Raw genomic sequence first — 21,050 nt, 5'->3', positions numbered from 1 at the left:
TGTGGAGGCTCATAACAGATGTCAGCACAAACAAGGCAAAAAGTGGTGTCAAACTTGGACAATTAACTATGAGCTTTCACTACAGGAACTCAAGGAAGCTATCTCTTCTATGAGTGATGGGTTAAAATGCCATGAGAAGATGGTTTACCAATAGAGTTTTATAAGGTTTTCTGGGACCTTGGTCCATGCGTGGTGAAAGTTTGGTAGGAGATTGTGGTTTTGGGAAACTTACCTGATCACTTAAACAGAGGGATCATCAAACTTATTCCAAAATAAGGAGACAAGACTAAGCTCAAAAAATGGAGACCATTGACATACTTGGCTATAGTTCCAAAAATTTTGCAATGGCTTTGGCTTTGAGGCCAAAGAATAAGATGGATAAATGAATCTTACAAGAGCAAAAGGGGTTTATTAAGGGTAGGCACCAATTGGAAGCAATAATTAATCTATGGGAGGGGTGTGCTCATGTAGAAGAGACAAACCAAGACACATGCTTCATTAAAATAGACTTTGATAAGGTCTATGATAGGTTAATTTGGGACTTTATAATACAACCCTTCAGAATATAGGTGTGGGGAGAAATTCACATCTTTTATGGCATTGCTACCTCAGCCAAATTTTGTGTAAATGGGGAAATGACTTGGTCTTTTTCATTGAAAAGTCTATTAGGCAATGTTGACCCCTAGCTCCTCTTCGATTTGCAATTGTTGCACATGCTTTGGGGTGGTTGAGAAGGGGGGGGGGGGGGGGAGAGAGAGAGAGTAAAATAAAAGTGCCAATAAATGTCTAAAAATAAACACACATGTTAATTTAAAAGCAAAATGATTTTGCATCATGGAGGATGTGCAAAATGTTGCCTCATGTAGATTCATACCCTAGTCAAATCCATGGAGTTCCAATCCCAATAGGAGACCCAATCGTTGTGGGAGATTTAAGCAACCACAAATCAACATAGACAATCCCATTTGCAAATTTCTCATCCACATCATGAAGTAAACCTTGGGAGTCCCCCCTGAACTCTGAGTGAGAATTTCTATGTGACATAGCTTCCTTGCATCTCTGATGCATGTTTGTTCAAAGCTCTGGTCAGTGTTTCTTGGCTTGTCCATTGGACCTTGGAGTATCTATTTATGAAGGGACAATTGTGAGGTGCATCTTCCTTATCTGGATCATGTCGATTGGCATCCCATTTGTAGCGACGGGGTGCCGCTTTGAATGTGGGATGTGCTTGAAAGGATGATGGTGCTACTAGTAAGCACTCAAGGAGGTACTTTTCTTGAGCAACTTAGGCCTAGGCCATGCTAGTTGTGGTTCCAATTTGTTGCTTATGTCTGGAGTAATCTATGCTTGGCGAATGTTCATGGAGATCCCATCCTCCTCTCGACTGCATGTCTAGGTATTGCCTCCTGAAGTCACCTATGGTATTACCCGGTAGTGGAATCCTAGTTGTTTCCATATTCAACTCCCATGTGGGTGTTCGGTTTGGATTAATCAATTGTGCTAATTGTTGTAATCATTGTTGCCACCTTCCATTGAAAATGCATTAGAGATCTAAGGGATATGTGGTCGTGGGCGGAGAGGAAGAGGTTATAGGGGACATACATGAGGTAAAAGCAAGTAGTGAATGAGAGAAGGAGAGAGGAGGGATGTTGGTAGGAGGTGGAGGAAGGGGAGGATAAATGGATTTAGCAATTTGATAATCCTCAAGAGAAAGATTTTCAAGTGGTGGGAAAAACTTTGGTGTTACTAGATGGTGAGATTGGAATCCTTGTATTAGAAAGAAGTGTTGTGATGCATGGGCAAAGAGGCATGTCTTATAAGGAATAGTGGTTAGCATGGATTTTAGGAAATGTACAAAGGACGTTACTAGAGTTAGGGAGGGTGGTGAGAAGATCAGAGCAAAGGGTCACATCAAGTCGCTTAACAAACGAGTACCGTGATGGTCTATTGAAAGATTGAGACGACCAGGAATATAAAAAGGGAGATTTCATGTATTATGAACACATCAAGTCGCTTAACTAACGAGTGCCGTGATGGTCTATTGAAAGATTGAGACAACCAGGAATAGCGAGTAAAGCACAGCGAATCCTTTGAGTGAGCTTTTCACGATTTCATTGTCGACCGAAAAGGATGTGCAGGGCGAAGAGTATAACCAAAATTCTAGGAGCTCCGAGCGAGGATTGAATTCTTCATGTTTGATCTTTGAAAGTCATGCAAGTTGATAATGTGCTCAAAATTAAGGGCTCTTTGGAGCATAGTTGTCAAAGCAACCATCAAGAGAGTCCTTTTTAAGTGAGATTTCATGTATTATGAACACATCAAGTCGCTTAACAAATGAGTGCCGTGATGGTCTATTGAAAGATTGAGATGACCAGGAATATAAAAAGGGAGATTTCATGTATTATGAACACATCAAGTCGCTTAACAAACGAGTGTCGTGATGGTCTATTGAAAGATTGAGACGACCAGGATTAGCGGTTAAAGCACAGTGAATCCTTTGAGTGAGCTTTTCACGATTTCATTGTCGACCCAAAAGGATGTGCAGGGCGAAGAGTATAACCAAAATTCTAGGAGCTCCTAGCGAGGATTGAACTCGCGACCTTCCGCTTACAAGGCGAGTGCACTACCACTGCGCTATGGAAGCCGCATATGTCATATATGTGCTCAAAATTAAGGGCTCTCTGGAGCATAGTTGTCAAAGCAACCATCAAGAGAGTCCTTTTTAAGTGAGATTTCATGTATTAAGAACACATCAAGTCGCTTAACAAACGAGTGCCATGATGGTCTATTGAAAGATTCGAGACGACCAGGAATATAAAAAGGGAGATTTCATGTATTATGAACACATCAAGTCGCTTAACAAACGAGTGCCGTGATGGTCTATTGAAAGATTGAGACGACCAGGAATAGCGCTTAAAGCACAACGAATCCTTTGAGTGAGCTTTTCACGATTTCATTGTTGACCCAAAAGAATGTGCAGGGCGAAGAGTATAACCAAAATTCTAGGAGCTCCCAGCAAGGATTGAATTCTTCATGTTTGATCTTTGAAAGTCATGCAAGTTGATAATGTGCTCAAAATTAAGGGCTCTCTGGAGCATAGTTGTCAAAGCAGCCATCAAGAGAGTCCTTTTTAAGTTAGATTTCATGTATTATGAACACATCAAGTCGCTTAACAAGCGAGTGCCGTGATGGTCTATTGAAAGATTGAGACGACCAGGAATATAAAAAGGGAGATTTCATGTATTATGAACACATCAAGTCGCTTAACAAACGAGTGCCGTGATGGTCTATTGAAAGATTGAGATGACTAGGAATAGCGGTTAAAGCACAGCGAATCCTTTGAGTGAGCTTTTCACGATTTCATTTTCGACCCAAAAGGATGTGCAGGGCGAAGAGTATAACCAAAATTCTAGGAGCTCCGAGCGAGGATTGATAATGTGCTCCAAATTAAGGGCCTTTTGGAGCATAGTTGTCAAAGCAACCATCAAGAGAGTCCTTTTTAAGTGAGATTTCATTTATTATGAACACATCAAGTCGCTTAATAAACGAGTGCCGTGATGGTCTATTGAAAGATTGAGACGACCAGGACTATAAGAAGGGAGATTTCGTGTATTATGAACAGATCAAGTCGCTTAACAAACGAGTGCCGTGATGGTCTATTGAAAGATTGAGATGACCAGGAATAGCAGTTAAAGCACAGTGAATCCTTTGAGTGAGCTTTTCACGATTTCATTGTCGACCCAAAAGGATGTGCAGGGCGAAGAGTATAACTGAAATTCTAGGAGCTCCCAGCCAGGATTGAGCTCGCGACCTTCCGCTTACAAGGCGAGTGCACTACCACTGTGCTATGGAAGCAGGGTATGTCATATATTTGCTCAAAATTAAGGGCTCTCTGGAGCATAGTTGTGAAATAAACCATCAAGAGAGTCCTTTTTATGTGAGATTTCATGTATTATGAACACATCAAGTCGCTTAACAAGCGAGTGCCATGATGGTCTATTGAAAGATTGAGACGACCAGGAATATAAAAAGGGAGATTTCATGTATTATGAACACATCAAGTTGCTTAACAAACGAGTGCCGTGATGGCCTGTTGAAAGATTGAGATGACCAGGAATAGCAGTTGAAGCACAACGAATCCTTTGAGTGAGCTTTTCATGATTTCATTGTCGACCCAAAAGGATGTGCAGGGCGAAGAGTATAACCAAAATTCTAGGAGCTCCCGGTGAGTATTAAATTCTTCATCTTTGATCTTTGAAAGTCATGCAAGTTGATAATGTGCTCAAAATTAGGGGCTCTCTGGAGCATAGTTGTCAAAGAAACCATCAAGAGAGTCCTTTTTAAGTGAGATTTCTTGTATTATGAACACATCAAGTCGCTTAACAAACGAGTGCCGTGATGGTCTATTGAAAGATTGAGACGACCAGGAATATAAAAAGGGAGATTTCATGTATTATGAACACATTAAGTCGCTTAACAAATGAGTGGCGTGATGGTCTATTGAAAGATTGAGACGACGAGGAATAGCGGTCAAAGCACAACGAATCCTTTGAGTGAGCTTTTCACGATTTCATTGTTGACCCAAAAGAATGTGTAGGGCGAAGAGTATAACCAAAATTCTAGGAGCTCCCAGCGAGGATTGATAATGTGCTCAAAATTAAGGGCTCTCTGGAGCATAGTTGTTAAAGTAACCATCAAGAGAGTCCTTTTAAAGTGAGATTTCATGTATTATGAACACATCAAGTCGCTTAACAAACGAGTGCCGTGATGGTCTATTGAAAGATTGAGACGACCAGGAATATAAAAAGGGAGATTTGATGTATTATGAACTCATCAAGTCGCTTAACAAACGAGTGCCGTGATGGTCTATTGAAAGATTGAGACGACCAGGAATAGCGATTAAAGCACAGTGAATCCTTTGAGTGAGCTTTTCACGATTTCATTGTCGACCTAAAAGGATGTGTAGGGCGAAGAGTATAACCAAAATTCTAGGAGCTCCCAGTGAGGATTGAATTTTTCATGTTTGATCTTTGAAAGCCATGCAAGTTGATAATGTGCTCAAAATTAAGGGCTCTCTGGAGCATAGTTGTCAAAGCAACCATCAAGAGAGTCCTTTTTAAGTGAGATTTCATGTATTATGAACACATCGAGTCGCTTAACAGACGAGTGCCGTGATGGTCTATTGAAAGATTGGGATGACCAGGAATATAAAAAGGGAGATTTCATGTATTATGAACACATCAAGTCGCTTAACAAACGAGTGCCGTGATGGTCTATTGAAAGATTGAGACGACTAGGAATAGCGGTTAAAGCACAGTGAATCCTTTGAGTGAGCTTTTCACGATTTCATTGTTGACCCAAAAGGATGTGCAGGGCGAAGAGTATAACCAAAATTCTAGGAGCTCCCAGCGAGTATTGAACTCGCGACCTTCTGCTTGCAAGGTGAGTGCACTACCACTGGGCTATGGAAGCCGGGTATGTCATATATGTGCTAAAAATTAAGGGCTCTCTGGAGCATAGTTGTCAAAGCAACCATCAAGAGAGTCCTTTTTAAGTGAGATTTCATGTATTATGAACACATCAAGTCGCTTAACAAACGAGTGCCATGATGGTCTATTGAAAGATTGAGACGACCAGGAATATAAAAAGGGAGATTTCATGTATTATGAACACATGAAGTCGCTTAACAAACGAGTGCCGTGATGGTCTATTGAAAGATTGAGACGACCAGGAATAGCGGTTAAAGCACTGCGAATCCTTTGAGTGAGCTTTTTACGATTTCATTGTCGACCCAAAAGGATGTGTAGGGCGAAGAGTATAACCAAAATTCTAGGAGCTCCCAGGGAGGATTGAATTCTTCATCTTTGATCTTTGAAAGTCATGGAAGTTGATAATGTGCTCAAAATTAAGGGCTCTCTGGAGCATAGTTGTCAAAGAAACCATGAAGAGAGTCCTTTTTAAGTGAGATTTCATGTATTATGAACACATCAAGTCGCTTAACAAACGAGTGCCGTGATGGTCTATTGAAAGATTGAGACGACCAGGAATATAAAAAGGGAGATTTCATGTATTATGAACACATCAAGTCGCTTAACAAATGAGTGCCGTGATGGTCTATTGAATGATTGAGACGACCAGGAATAGCGGTTAAAGCACAACGAATCCTTTGAGTGAGCTTTTCATGATTTCATTGTCGACCCAAAAGGATGTGTAGGGCGAAGAGTATAACCAAAATTCTAGGAGCTCCCAGCGAGGATTGATAATGTGCTCAAAATTAAGGGCTCTCTGGAGCATAGTTGTCAAAGCAACCATCAAGAGAGTCCTTTTAAAGTGAGATTTCATGTATTATGAACACATCAAGTTGCATAACAAACGAGTGCCGTGATGGTCTATTCAAATATTGAGACGACCAGGAACATAAAAAGGGAGATTTCATGTATTATGAACACATCAAGTCACTTAACAAACGAGCCGTGATGGTCTATTGAAAGATTGAGACGACTAGGAATAGCGATTAAAGCACAGCGAATCCTTTGAGTGAGCTTTTCACGATTTCATTGTCGACCTAAAAGGATGTGCAGGGTGAAGAGTATAACCAAAATTCTAGGAGCTCCCAGCGAGGATGGAATTCTTCAGGTTTGATCTTTGAAAGTCATGCAAGTTGATAATGTGCTCAAAATTAAGGGCTCTCTGGAGCATAGTTGTGAAAGCAACCATCAAGAGAGTCCTTTTTAAGTGAGATTTCATGTATTATGAACACATCAAGTCGCTTAACAAACGAGTGCCGTGATGGCCTATTCAAAGATTGAGACGACCAGGAATACAAAAAGGGAGATTTCAGGTATTATGAACACATCAAGTCGCTTAACAAATGAGTGCCGTGATGGTCTATTGAAAGATTGAGACGACCAGGAATAGCGGTTAAAGCACAGCGAATCCTTTGAGTTAGCTTTTCACGATTTCATTGTTGACCCAAAAGGATGTGCAGGGCGAAGAGTATAACCAAAATTCTAGGAGCTCCCAGCGAGGATTGATAATGTGCTCAAAATTAAGGGCTTTCTGGAGCATATTGTCAAAGCAACCATCAAGAGAGTCCTTTTTAAGTGAGATTTCATGTATTATGAACACATCAATTCACTTAATAAACGAGTGCCGTGATGGCCTATTGAAAGATTGAGATGACCAGGAATAAAAAAAGGGAGATTTCATGTATTATGAACACATCAAGTCGCTTAACAAACGAGTGCCGTGATGGTCTATTGAAAGATTGAGACGACCAGGAATAGCGGTTAAAGCACAACGAATCCTTTGAGTGAGCTTTTCACGATTTCATTGTTGACCCAAAAGGATGTGCAGGGCGAAGAGTATAACCAAAATTCTAGGAGCTCCCAGTGAGGATTGAATTCTTCATGTTTGATCTTTGAAAGTCATGCAAGTTGATAATGTGCTCAAAATTAAGGGCTCTCTGGAGCATGGTTGTCAAAGCAACCATCACGAGAGTCCTTTTTAAGTGAGATTTCATGTATTATGAACACATCAAGTTGCTTAACAAACGAGTGCCGTGATGGTCTATTGAAAGATTAAGATGACCAGGAATATAAAAAGGGAGATTTCATGTATTATGAACACATCAAGTTGCTTAACAAACGAGTGCCATGATGGTCTATTGAAAGATTGAGACGACCAGGAATAGCGGTCAAAGCACAGCGAAGAGTATAACCAAAATTCTAGGAGCTCCCAGTGAGGATTGAATTCTTCATGTTTGATCTTTGAAAGTCATGCAAGTTGATAATGTGCTCAAAATTAAGGGCTCTCTGGAGCATGGTTGTCAAAGCAACCATCAAGAGAGTCCTTTTTAAGTGAGATTTCATGTATTATGAACACATCAAGTTGCTTAACAAACGAGTGCCGTGATGGTCTATTGAAAGATTAAGATGACCAGGAATATAAAAAGGGAGATTTCATGTATTATGAACACATCAAGTTGCTTAACAAACGAGTGCCGTGATGGTCTATTGAAAGATTGAGACGACCAGGAATAGCGGTCAAAGCACAGCGAATCCTTTGAGTGAGCTTTTCACGATTTCATTGTCGACCCAAAAGGATGTGCAGGGGGAAGAGTATAACCAAAATTCTAGGAGCTCCTGCGAGGATTGAATTCTTCATCTTTGATCTTTGAAAGTCATGCAAGTTGATAATGTGCCCAAAATTAAGGGCCCTCTCGAGCATAGTTGTCGAAGAAACCATGAACACATCAAGTCGCTTAACAAACTAGTGCCGATCAAGTCGCTTAACAAAGCGACTTGCCGTGATGGTCTATTGAAAGATTGAGATGCCGTGATGGTCTATTGAAAGATTGAGATGACCAGGAATATACAAAGGGAGATTTCATGTATTATGAACACATCAAGTCACTTAACAAACGAGGAGTGATGGTCTATTGAAAGATTGAGACGACCAGGAATATAGAAATATAGAAAGGGAGATTTCATGTATTATGAATATATCAAGTCACTTAAACACAGGGCGAAGAATATAACCAAAATGCTAGAAGCTTCCAGCGAGGTTTGAACTCGCGACCTTCCGCTTACAAGGCGAGTGCACTACCACTGTGCTATGGAAGCCGAAAATTGAAGTGATATTGTAAAGTTGAGTATATAAAGAAATGTTTGTACCAGAGATTCAAACCAACTGATTTTGCATTACTTGCATTGCTCTTTACTACCTCCGACTCGTATAAGAGTGCCGAGAGGTTGAAGCTCAGGACACAACAGTGGGAAATGTTGTCGGATATGAATGAGAAGCGAGATGTATGCTCGGGTTTTGTGATGACGTGATAGGCGGTTTGCTTGAAGGCCGTTGTCAAAATTCTGGGGAGGCCTTCGACGCCAGCACTGGTGTTTGGAAGTTGGTGCCGGAAATGTGGCCTGTTGAACTAGCAGCCTCAGAGTGGGTACTCGAGCCTCCGACAGTGGCAACTGTGAACAATGAGCTGTATGCTTTGAAATTTATGTCTACAGAGATTTTCTGGTACGAGAAGTCGCAAAATCGCTGGACGTCAATGGGAGATTTCCCAAACGAATGGAAGCCAGCAGAGGGTCATCGCATCTTAGGCGTGGGCGATGGGTTGTGGCTTGTGCTGAACGATCATGAAAGTCCCATTTCCGTTGTTTCTTGTGCTGAACGATCATGAAAGTCCCATTTCCGTTGTTTCTTGTAGGCCTCAAGGTAAAGGCAGCGTCATAGATTGGATTCACCGCCCATTTAATTTTCCACCACGCCAGGAATTTGAGAAAGTCATTGTCTGGGCGCACATTAGAATTTGAAGAAAACCGCCGCATCTGAGGCGGCCTCAGCGGCTCAGATGCGGCTCGGCAAATCCCTCATATCTATTGAGAAGTGATGCTCAGGAAATGGTGCTCAGGAAATGGTGTGTGCTCTCCTTTTCCAAAGAACAAATAACGAAAGAGTAGACGGTCGCCATTCATTGTTTTTTGGTTGTCCTTCCGTAACTCAACACCGGAGTGCCTTGCATACTGGTCATGAGATCAGACGATCCTTTATATGTTCATAAACTATAGATCAGACGATCCTTTATATACTGATCTAACTTCTCAAGTTGTACCAACTTGGCCTCTACCTGTTCATCTTCTGTCATCTTTTGTTCTTGTGCCAATCTCAAGGCCGGAATCTCTATCTCTAGGGGTAAAACTGCCTCAGTACCGTACACCAACTCACAAGGAGTGTGACTTGTAGACGTTTTATGAGTGATGTTATAAGCCCACACAGCTTCAGTGACCTTCTGATCCCACTGGCTCCTGTTCCATGTGGCCATTTTTTCCATGGATTTACAAAGGAGGCCATTGGTCTGCTCCATTTGTCCCATGGATGCTGGATAATAGATGCTAGAAGTGCGATGATCAATACCCATGCGATCCATGAGCAACTCCATTGCTTCATTTAAGAATGGACTCCCATGGTCAGATACTATTTCCATGGGTGTCCCAAACCTTGTGCAGATACGTTCAAATATGAAATTTGAAACTGCCTTGCCATTTGCAGCGGGGAGGGCGATAGCTTCAGCCCATTTAGTGACATACTGAGTGGCTACCAGAAGATACTTCTTTTTGCGGGTAGTCATGGTGGGCAGGGGCGCAACAAAATCTATTCCCCACTTCTGAAACGGATGGATGGACATCACTGGGTGATGTTGCCCAAGATGCAAATCCTTTCTACCAAAGAATTGGCATGGTTCATAAGTTTTGCAATACATAGTGACATCCTTGAACAAGGTCAGCCAGTAGTACCCAGCATGTAAAATCTTCTTAGCTGTATAGTCACCTGCATAATGGCCTCTACAAAATCCATCATGATAATGCTTCAATACCTTAGGTACTTCGTCTGCATCAATGGCCCGTCTTAGTACCCCATCCAGGCCTTGACGGTATAACACCCCATCAAAGAGAGTGTAGCACCTACTATCTCTGCGGATCTTCTTTCTCTCATAGCTAGTACTTTCTGGAGGAAAGGAGAAAGCGGTCAGAAATCTATAGACACCACCATACCATGGATCCCCAACTTCTATGGCCGCTACAAGGGTTACATCGAGGCACTCCTCTAAATCAATCAAAGCATTCTTCAAGTTGGAACAACCCCCTTTTACAATTTTGAAAGAAAAATCATATTCTTGTAAAACTGCCAACCATTTGGCCAATCGGCCCATGGGATTTGGTGATTGAAGAACCTGCTTTGCAAGACCATTGCTACAGATTATAATGAAGGACTTTCTAGCAACATAATGCTTAAATTTGTCAATGTAGGATACCAAAGACAAGGCATGCTTGTCAGCCTCAGAGTAGCGTCGTTCAGTTTCGAGCAATTATTGAGAAGCAAATCGAACTGGATACATGAATCGATCCTCCCCTGCTGGAGAAGAATACTTGCCATAGTATGCTCACCAAACCTAGGATTGATATAGAAAGTCTTTGACCAATTAGGATTGCGTAGAATGGGTTCTAAAGCCAAAGCACTCTTGATTTGTACAAACCCATGTTCACAATCCTCATCCCAAGAGAAATCAACTCCATCTTTTAATAGCATAGTCATGGGTCGCGTCAAAGCAACATATTGATCAATGAAGCGGCGATAGTATCCTGCTAGATTGACAAATGAGCGTACCTGACGTTTGGTTGTTGGTGGGGAGAGCTTGAGGATAGCTTCTACCTTCTCGGGGTTAGGCTTGATGCCCTCGGATGAGACAATATGTCCCAGCAACCTCCCTTGAGTGGCTCTAATGGTGCATTTATCAGGGTTGAGGCTGCCACTCGCATCATTGATCCTTTGGAAGGCCAACCTAACCTTCATGACGTGCTCCTTACATGCCAAGAATATACATAAATCATCTAAAAACACCTCCAAGAAAACCCCAAAGATGGAGCAAACACCATCTACATAAATCTTTGAAAGGTAGCAAGAGCATTAGTGAGGCCAAATGGCATTACTTTGAATGCAAACGTCCCCCAGGGTGTGGCTAATGTGGTTTTAAGCACATCCTCCTCAGCAATTTTGATTTGATAAAACCCAAAGTAATTATCACAGAAAGTATACATCTCATGACCACTTACCTTCTCAAGAATGAGGTCTTGAAAGGAAAGAGGATGATGGTCCTATGAAGATTGTGGGAGAGAAGGAAGGAGTCTCACTTGCGGCTTTCTCACATACACAATGGAGGAATACACACAAAGGTGGAGGTAGAAAACAGTTTTCCTCTTCTTAGTTGTGAAAGTAAAAAGAACTCTAGTACAAAGAAATAGAAGAACCCTATATGTGGGTCTCAAACCAAACTCAGCTAACTACGGTGGCATACTAACTGAGCCACGAACTAGAGTACATAAGGATAGCTGTCATCCAGCTATTATTCATGGGCGGTGTACCAACCGCATCATCTGTAGCTAACAAGTCGGTGACATAAATGCACAAGGGTCACCCTGGCATATCACGAGTGGAGCTCGATATCTCAACACTCCCCCTCGAGCTCAATCCAATTCTTGCACACCAAGCAAGTCTCTGAACTTGCACAGCTTCTCTGCACCCAATGCCTTCGTGAATATGTCAGCTACGTGATCCTCTGTGCTGAGATAAACTAGATCAATAAGACCTAGTAAAACCTTCTCCCGCACATAGTGATAATGCACCTCAATGTGCTTTGTTCTAGCATGATAGACTGGGTTATTTGCCAAGTGTATACTGCTCATGTTGTCACAATAAATAACAACTGTATACTTGCCAAGTGTATATTTGCCAAGTGTATATTTGCCATGGGTTATTTGCCAAGTGTATATTTGCCAAGTGTATACTGCTCATGTTGTCACAATAAATAACAACTGGCCTATCTGTAGACTGATGCATATCATAAAGTAGCTTATGCAACCAAGCTACCTCACATGCAGCCATTGCTGCACCCCTGTAGACAACCTCTGTGCTCGACAAGGCAACTGCAGGCTGTTTCTTGCTGCTCCAAGTGACTGCAGCACTCCCAAAAGAGAACACATATCCACTGGTAGATCATCTATCAGAAATACTACTAGCCCAATCAGCATCAATGTATCCATGCAACTGTATCTGAACCCCAACCTCATAAAATAGTCCATACTGCAATGTGGACTTCACATACTTGAGTATGCATCTAGCGCCGCATCCAAATGTAGTTTCCTTGGAGCCTGCATAAACTGACTTACCAATCCAATAGCATAGCTCAAATCTGGCCTGGTAATAGTCATATGAATCAAACTTCCTACTATGCGCCTGTACATAGTAGGGTCTTCTAGAAGCTCACCTGCATCTGTGCTCAGCTTCACATTCTGCTCCAAAGGAACTGAAATAGGCTTACAACCTGTCATCCCATATTTGGATAGCATGTCCAATCCATACTGCCTCTGCAAGAGCCTTATCCCACTTGGTGATCTAATCACCTCAATGCCCAAGAAATAACGCAGCTCTCCCAAATCCTTCATCTCAAACTTCTGCTTCAATAGCATTTTCACATGAAGGATATCTTCATCACTATCACCTGTGATGATCAAATCATCAACATAAATGACAAGCAGCATAATACCTTTCTCTGTTTTTCTCACATAAAGTGAGAAATCTACCTTGGAAATCTGAAAGCCAATAGTGACAAGATACTGTCCTATTTTGTTAGACCATGCTCTAGGTGCTTGCTTCAAGCCATACAATACTTTCTTTAACCTGCAAACAAACTCAGAATGAACAGCATGAACATAACTTGGTGGCTGCTCCATAAAGACCTCTTCTTGCAAATCACCATGCAAGAAGGCATTCTTTACATCCATCTGATGTAAAGACCATCCCTTTGATGCAGCCATAGCAGTGATTGCTCTTACGGTAGCCATCCTTGCAACCAGACTGAATGTTTCTTCATAATCAATGCCATTTGTCGGTGCATACCCCTTGACAACTAATCTTGCCTTGTATGTGTTCATAGAACCATCTGCATTGTGCTTCACCTTATAAACCCACTTACAGCCAATTGCATTCTTGTCTTTAGGCAAAGGCACCAATTCCCATGTAGCATTTGCTTCCAAGGCATCCATTTCTTCATCCATGGCTTCCTCCCATTTTTCTTTTCCCATGGCTTGCTCAAAAGAAGTGGGTTTTGGTTCCTGTATCACTTTGACCATATAGGCATAGTGAATGGCTATAAATCCATCATATTTCAGCCTATCCATAGGATACCTATCTCTGGTAGACCTGTGCAAAATAGGCTCACTTCTAGGTGCTCTCAAAACATCCTTGGTCTTCCTTACTCTAGGTATAACAACAGAAGGAATACCCAACTCATCATCAATGCTCTGTTCTAAGCCACTGGATTCACCATCCACATAAGAGTGACCTGCATTCACATCAAACATGGGCTGATCTACCTTCTCTTTTTCTTTTCGTGATACTTGCATACCACTATCTACATTGCTTTGAGGAGATTCTCCCGATCTCAATCTGCCTGTCCATGGCGAAGTATGTGAACCACCGCTAGAGGACACTACAGGTCCACTAATATTTTGTGATTGTTGCTGTGAATTCTATGCAACATTACCATTTTGTGCATCTACATCATCAATCACATTTATTGGTTTATATCATCTGCTCATCTCATCAAAAACAACATCTCTGCTCACTGTAAACTTACGAGTAGAAGGGTTATAGCATCTATACCCTTTCTGCTGCAGAGAATAACCAATAAAGATGCACTTCTTAGCTTTTGGATCCAACTTGGATCTCAACTCATCCGGCACATGAACATAGGCAATGCAACAAAAAATTTTCAAATGAGAAATATCATGTTTCCTACCAGTATACATCTCCTCTGGTATCATGCCATGTATTGCTGCAGTGGGAGTCCTGTTCATTACTGCTGTAGCAATTGCTTCAGCCCAATAATAATCTGGTAGGTCTTTTTCATTTAGCATGGCCCGAGATACCTCTCCAATATGCATGTTTTTCCTTTCTGCAAGTCCATTTTGCTGTGGGGTATGATTGCATGAATTTTGCTGCTTTATGCCATGCTCTTGCAGGAACCTTGCAAACTCATTTGAGAGGTACTCTCCCCCTCCACCTAACCTTAGGCATTTTATTTGCACGCCTGTTTCTTTTTTAACCATAGCTTTAAAAGCTTTGAAATGCCCAAACACTTCACTTTTCTTTTTCATAAAATACACCCAAACTTTTCTGCTATAGTCATCAATAAAAGTGACAAAATAATGACAGCCTCCAATAGATGTAGCTTTAGTAGTCCACACATCAGAGTGGATTAATTCTAATGGCTTCTTACTCTCTTGAACATGTCTAGGAAATGGTTTCCTTGCCTGTTTTCCAAATTGACAGGCTTCACATACCTTATGCATTTCTGCAACCTTGAATTTAGGCAATCCTGCAACAATATTTTGGGCGTGCATTGATTTAAGTCACTGTACATTAACATGACGAATGCATTTATGCCAGATATCAATATTTGCAACTACACCGGTCCCATGTGCAAACATTGCTCACTCAATTCAAGCCTGTCCGCATCCAACGTAAACATCCTGCCCTTCTTCTTTCCTTTTGCTATCAAGCGACCGTTATTTTTCATATCCTCAACAAAGCATCCATGAGGATTAAATCTGACCTGCAAGCCCTGCTCAACCATTCGACCAACAGAAACTAGGTTCTTTGTGATTTTCGGGACATGTATTACATCAGACATGTATTTCTTTTTCCCATCCTGCATAGACAAAGGAATTTTACCAATCTGCACAATAGGATGTGCAGTATCATCACCAGTCTCCACAAATCTTGGTTTTTCCATTTTCCTTGCATCCTGCATCCATTCTGCATGACCTGTCATGTGGTTTGATGCACCTGAGTCAACATACCACACATCATTGCTTTCTTATGCACTTATCACAGAATTGGTCATGTGCTGTACCATAAATAAATGCTCATTTCTGTCATCACCCTATCTACTAGAGGATGCATAATTGCCTTGTTGCAATTTTCCATTCATAATGTCATTCTGCTTTTTGTAGTAGTCTTTAGCCATATGACCCATTTTACCATAGTAGTAGCATTCAACATTGCTGTTTGCATTTTGGCATCTCTGCCATCCACCATGACATCTTTGGCTCCCCCTGCCTCGAGTTACCACGTCCTCCTCCATAGGACTGGTTTTCTTGAGTTTGTTGCATATTCTAATTTCTACCATGGCCTCCACATCGGCCTGCTCTACCTCTGCCTCTACCTCTTTCAGCATTTGAGTAGTAGACAGTTTCTTTTGAAGTTCCTCCTGAAGAAGATGCACCACCATTTCTCTGCTCTTCAAAAATTAGAAGAGCAAACAACTCCTCAAAGTCAGGAAATTTTTCACGGACGGCAATGGATGTTCGGAACTATGCATAATCCTTTCCTAGACCATTCAAGGTCACAGAAACTAAATCATCATCTTCCACTGGCGACCCAATGATGCTCATATTTTCTCTCTACAAATTGTGCAACTCCTGCTTGAGCTGCATTTTCCTCGCTTGCATATTTGTGCTGTACATTTTTGCCAAAGTATCCCATGCCTCCTTTGGCGTACTTGCATCCTGAATATGCACAATCATAGAATCTGAAATACTGATAGATAGCCAGTACATAACTTTTCTGGCTCTCTCATGCCATCCTTTAAATGCCTGCATTTCCTGTTGATTCGGAACATTAGGAAGAACTGGTTCTTCTTCATTTCCTGTAATGAATTCCCAATAGCCTTTTCCCATAAGGAAATTCATCATTCTAAACTTCCATGCTTGAAAGTTGTTCTTGTCAAGCTTTTCAGTGACAATCTGTGGAAGAGAATCAGACGCCATTACTGAACATTGCAAAATATTCTGTCACTACAAAAAACACAGCTTCTGCCTCACAAGGGCAAATCTGCAAAACTGACGAAAGTGGTATTTGACCACACTGTCACTTCCTAGTGACGATTTTGCATCAACAGGCAATAAGGATGATTCTGCAACTCCCAATATCTCTATGCATAGGCATACGATGCAATGTCTGTGGCAACTTTTCACCGACCTGCACAGCAGTGGTCGCATAGCAAAAACAGGGCCTTTTTCTTAGTGCTTGCGGAGAACTTCTGCCTCCAAAATGGGCCCCGAAATGGCCTCTAATAAAAAAAATAAAGTTACCAAGGGCTTTGCCCTTACCTGCAGCATATACTGCCCGCTCGCCACACCACAAAAGGCGTCTCAATATGAGACAATGCACTCTTGCACTTTCCCGCTGTGCTACTTGCAGAGATTTGCTCCCAAACTCGAAAAAGGAAAGCAACACTGGTCCTCTTACCAGGACACCACGAACTTGGTTTGCTTTCTTGCACTCCTTACCACGAACCAGGCTCTAATACCATGTGAAGATTGTGGGAGAGAAGGAAGGAGTCTCACTTGCGGCTTTCTCACATACACAATGGGGGAATACGCACAAAGGTGGAGGCTGAAAATAGTTTTCCTCTTCTTAGTTGTGAAAGTAAAAAGAACTCTAGTACAAAGAAATAGAAGAACCCTTTATGTGGGTCTCAAACCAAACTCAGCTAACTAAGGTGGCATACTAACTGAGCCATGAACTAGAGTACATAAGGATAGCTGTCATCCAGCATGGGCGGTGTACCAACCGCATCTGCAGCCAACAAGTCGGTGACATAAATGCACAATGGTCACCCTGGCATATCATGAGTGGAGCTCGATATCTCAACAGGTCCCTCTTGGTGGCTGCATTGAGTTTCTTATAATCGATGCAGACCTGCCACTTGTTGTTTTTCTTTGGGGTGACTACCACTGGTGAAACCCATTCAGAATTGTGAATCGGAACAATAAACCCAACTTCTACAAGTTTCTGCAACTCTGAGCGCAAAGCGTTAGTCTGGAGGGGCCCTAATCTTCGATACTTCTGAGCCACAGGCTTTGCATCAGGCTTCAACTCTATCTTGTGCTCTATGGCAGTCACATGGCGAAGGTGGCAGTAGCTAGTTGCAAAGAGGTTAGGGAAATCTTTGAACATTTCTAGGAACTCATCTTTCTCACTTGGCGTGAGGTCTAGGCTGTTACCTTTTCTACAGGTGGCGGGGTTAGAGACACCCCCATCATGTAAACTTCCTCCTTTGAGAACTCCTCCCCCCCATCTGATTCTTCCATTGATTCAGACACCGAGGATGAGAGAGTATCACTGTCTTGCTCCTCTTCTTCTTCTGGTTCAGTGGCACCTGGTTGCACCGAAATCTTCTCCTTAGAAGCACCAAAAGACATGTGTCATGTCTTCCAATAGCTGACCGCGTCACTCTTTCTCAACCATGGTCTCCTGAGTATGGCTGGGTAACTCTTGCCTATATCTTCGATGTCCACCACATAGAAATTGATGGTGGTGGTCAACGCATTGACAGTGATGGGCAAATCCTCAATGACTCCCAGGGTGGCGAGTCGTCAACCATCTGCTACCTTGATTCGAGTGGAGGAGCGCCTTGTGCATTTCAAATTCAATTTCTTCATGATTCAAGGCACCATGATATTACATGCAGCTCCCCCATCGACACACACACTTGACACCGCAATTATCTATGATGACATCTACTGTATGCAGGTGCCGATCAATTTCTTCAGAGATAGAAGAAACCTCTCGTACCTTTTCCTTTTTCTTGCTCCTTCTTGTTGAGAGCCCTTGCTGTAGCTCACGTCTCACCTTAGGGCTTAATGCTATTAGTTGAGGAAGCGTGATGCTCAAAGACTGATGAGCAAGGTCCTGAATGATCGAATAGTCCTCTTGCCTCGAGCCGATGGGAAAATCCGAGGGCGACCACTTACTCTTGTGAGATCTTTTAGTCTTCTCTATTGGTGGATCTGCCATCTCAGCATCTGAGGGCTCTGAGAAGGACACCTTCTTCCTAGGGCAGCCCGGTCCACGGTTTGGAGAGGGGTCCGAGGTGGTACGACTTCTTTTCCCGAGGTCAAGGATCTCTATGTCAGAATCCTCGGTGCCCGATTCACTTAGAAGATTCACCCTTGGAATATTGGGGCATTCCGTGCGATAATGACCCTTTTGGTGGCACTTATAGCACACAACATTGGAACGTTCTCTTGAGGGCGATTGGCTTGATTTTTGATGCCCACCATCTCAAGCTGAAGATCATTCAAGTCCTTGGATAGGTCATTGACTCCGAGTTCTTTAGCAGGAGGGGTTAGGGGAGTAGGACGGAGGGGGATCGTGGGCGAGGTTGGGGAAATCTTCTAGGCAGAGGTTGAGGATATACTCCTTGTTGAGGGTAAGCATCTGAGGACCATACATTTGAGGTGGAGGCGGTGGATACATCCCTAATGAGGGGTGGGGGTATGCCCCTGAGTTGGACCCCCCAGGTTGTTGTTGCAAGAACTGAGGGGGTTGCGGAGGGACATTCGTCTTCTTTGAAGCGGGGTCAGATTGAACTTTATCAAACTTTTGAGCAATCTCATGTGCTAGCACCATAGTTTCTGGATTCTCCCATTTAAGCTTGAGGCAGAATTTGTCACTTGCTCTTGCTACAAGGTAGCCCAGCACATGTTGAGTCATTCCAGCTCGAAATCCGGCATTATCATTTTGTGTGGCAATTAAACAGTCTAGGAGCACGGCCGCTCGATCCACATATCGATGCGCTGTCTCACCTTCTGACTGCTTCAAGTTTGCCACCTGCAGGTACACATTCTCTCGCTCCTCTTCTTTGCCAAAATACTCAATCATCGCTGCTGTCAGCCTTGTCCAGCTTTGGAGAACGTCTTCAGCCTGCTTCTCATACCACACTTGAGCCAAACCCTCTAGAAATGTGGGAAGAACCAACAGCCATCTATCTTCAGTAAGAAAGTTAAGAGAAACACAACGGCGCTCAAAGGGCACAAGATACTCATTTGGATTTTCTTCAACCCATCCACAGAACATGGGAATGTCAACCATGCTTGGAAAATGGAAAAGAGAGAGATGAAATGAGGCTTATCTATTGGCAAACAATGGAAAGAGGTAGCTTGAACTAAAAATCAGGTGAAGATACATCCACAAAGCACACATAGGCAGGGTAGGGTGTGACTGCTGTATTGTGAAATACTACACGGGAAGAATCTTCAACATAGAATAGCTCATAGACAATCTTAAAAGGACCAACCCTCATGATATCGCATCCATCTTTACAAGCGAGGGTTAGAGACACGGCACTGCATGAGGTTGTTCATCAAGGCAAACAAGAATGCCATGACAAATGTCAACAGTTGGAGAGCTTGCACATCACCTTCGGCTTCTTCCAGTTCTTGTAATCACCATGCTATTTCTTCAAGGGGTGTGCGGTTTGGCATCCTTCTTTTGAGCAATGTCCTTCAGGACCTTTCTGATGATCTTCCGAAGTCGGTAAACTTGTATCAAATATGCCCAACACTTAGTTTCATGATGACCACAATCTTTGCATTCCTTACACATGATCACCCTCATTCGTGGCTTGCAGCTTTGTTGGGGCAATGCTTCCGCTTGTTTCATGCATGATTAAAGTACAAGCTTCACGTGCCAAGAAATTAGCAACTAGATTTTGAGCTCAAGGGATATGCTGAATTTTTACCTCTTCAAATTGTTGGCAAAGTTCCAATGCTTGTTGATGTCGTGGAACCAAGCCTTCGCTCCGCAACTTTCACCTTTCATTAACTTGTTCACACATGAGTTGAGAATCTTCTTGCACCTCAAGTTGCTTGATGCGATGTTCTTGTGCCTTTTGTAGCCCAAAAATGAGTGCCAAGTACTCAGCTTGGTTGCAAGTACTTGCTAGTGCAAACTTACTATAACAATACACCTCACCCCCTAGTGAAGTGAGCTTCACACCCACACTAGCAGCCTTGGTCGAAGGTTTGTATGTGCCGTCAAATTAGAGGAGCCAAGATGTCATCACACCAAGACTAAAATCCAGACATCCCAAGTTTCTCGGTAGTCCAAGATAGGTAGAAGGAGAGGGTGGGGAGAATTCGATGCTTGAGCAAGATGTTCAGCACCGAATAAACTTGCAATCCTTTGTTGATAGTTTATCTTTAGACAAAAAAGAATTACAACTTGAAGCTCAAAATGAGGCGCAAAAGGTTGATTAGGTACAAAGGGATTCCTTGGTCGAAACATTACCAACCATAGCCGAGCCCTAGAAACCTTTGTAATGAGATTGAGAAGACATCATTCAAGACGAGCTTATCCATAGGAATTAATAAGCAGATGCGCCAAGTCTCCCCCCGAGCTTGGGGAGCATCCCACCCTTTGAAGAATGTCACCCTTTTAATTACCTCTGATGCAGCAAGTAGCTCGATCACCGCAACAATGAGCAGAATTGAAATCAAAGTCCTCCCAGTGTATCACTAGTTCTTCACCTTGAATCATCCATGGTGTATCATTCCACCCGTTGTCTCCTTGAACAATGCATTGTACAATCAGTTGTTGAAGATCGACATGAAGATCAAGAAAAAGATCTCGCC

At 42.4% G+C, this 21,050-nt stretch overlaps 2 non-coding genes across 2 annotated transcripts; both read right to left on the bottom strand.

Moving 5' to 3' along the window:
* Nucleotides 1–2,572: 2,572 nt before the first annotated feature.
* TRNAT-UGU (transfer RNA threonine (anticodon UGU)) lies at nt 2,573–2,644 on the bottom strand. Its single transcript has one exon. It is a non-coding gene; the product is annotated as a tRNA-Thr (tRNA).
* Nucleotides 2,645–8,552: 5,908 nt separating this feature from the next.
* On the bottom strand, nt 8,553–8,624 carry TRNAT-UGU (transfer RNA threonine (anticodon UGU)). Its single transcript has one exon. It is a non-coding gene; the product is annotated as a tRNA-Thr (tRNA).
* Nucleotides 8,625–21,050: the final 12,426 nt, after the last annotated feature.

Source organism: Dipteris shenzhenensis, chromosome 11, assembly GCF_047967505.1.
Source record: "Dipteris shenzhenensis isolate YYH24624 ecotype China chromosome 11, Dip_SZ_1.0, whole genome shotgun sequence".
NCBI lineage: Eukaryota > Viridiplantae > Streptophyta > Polypodiopsida > Gleicheniales > Dipteridaceae > Dipteris > Dipteris shenzhenensis.
This window is presented reverse-complemented; position numbering and strand designations above follow the sequence as displayed.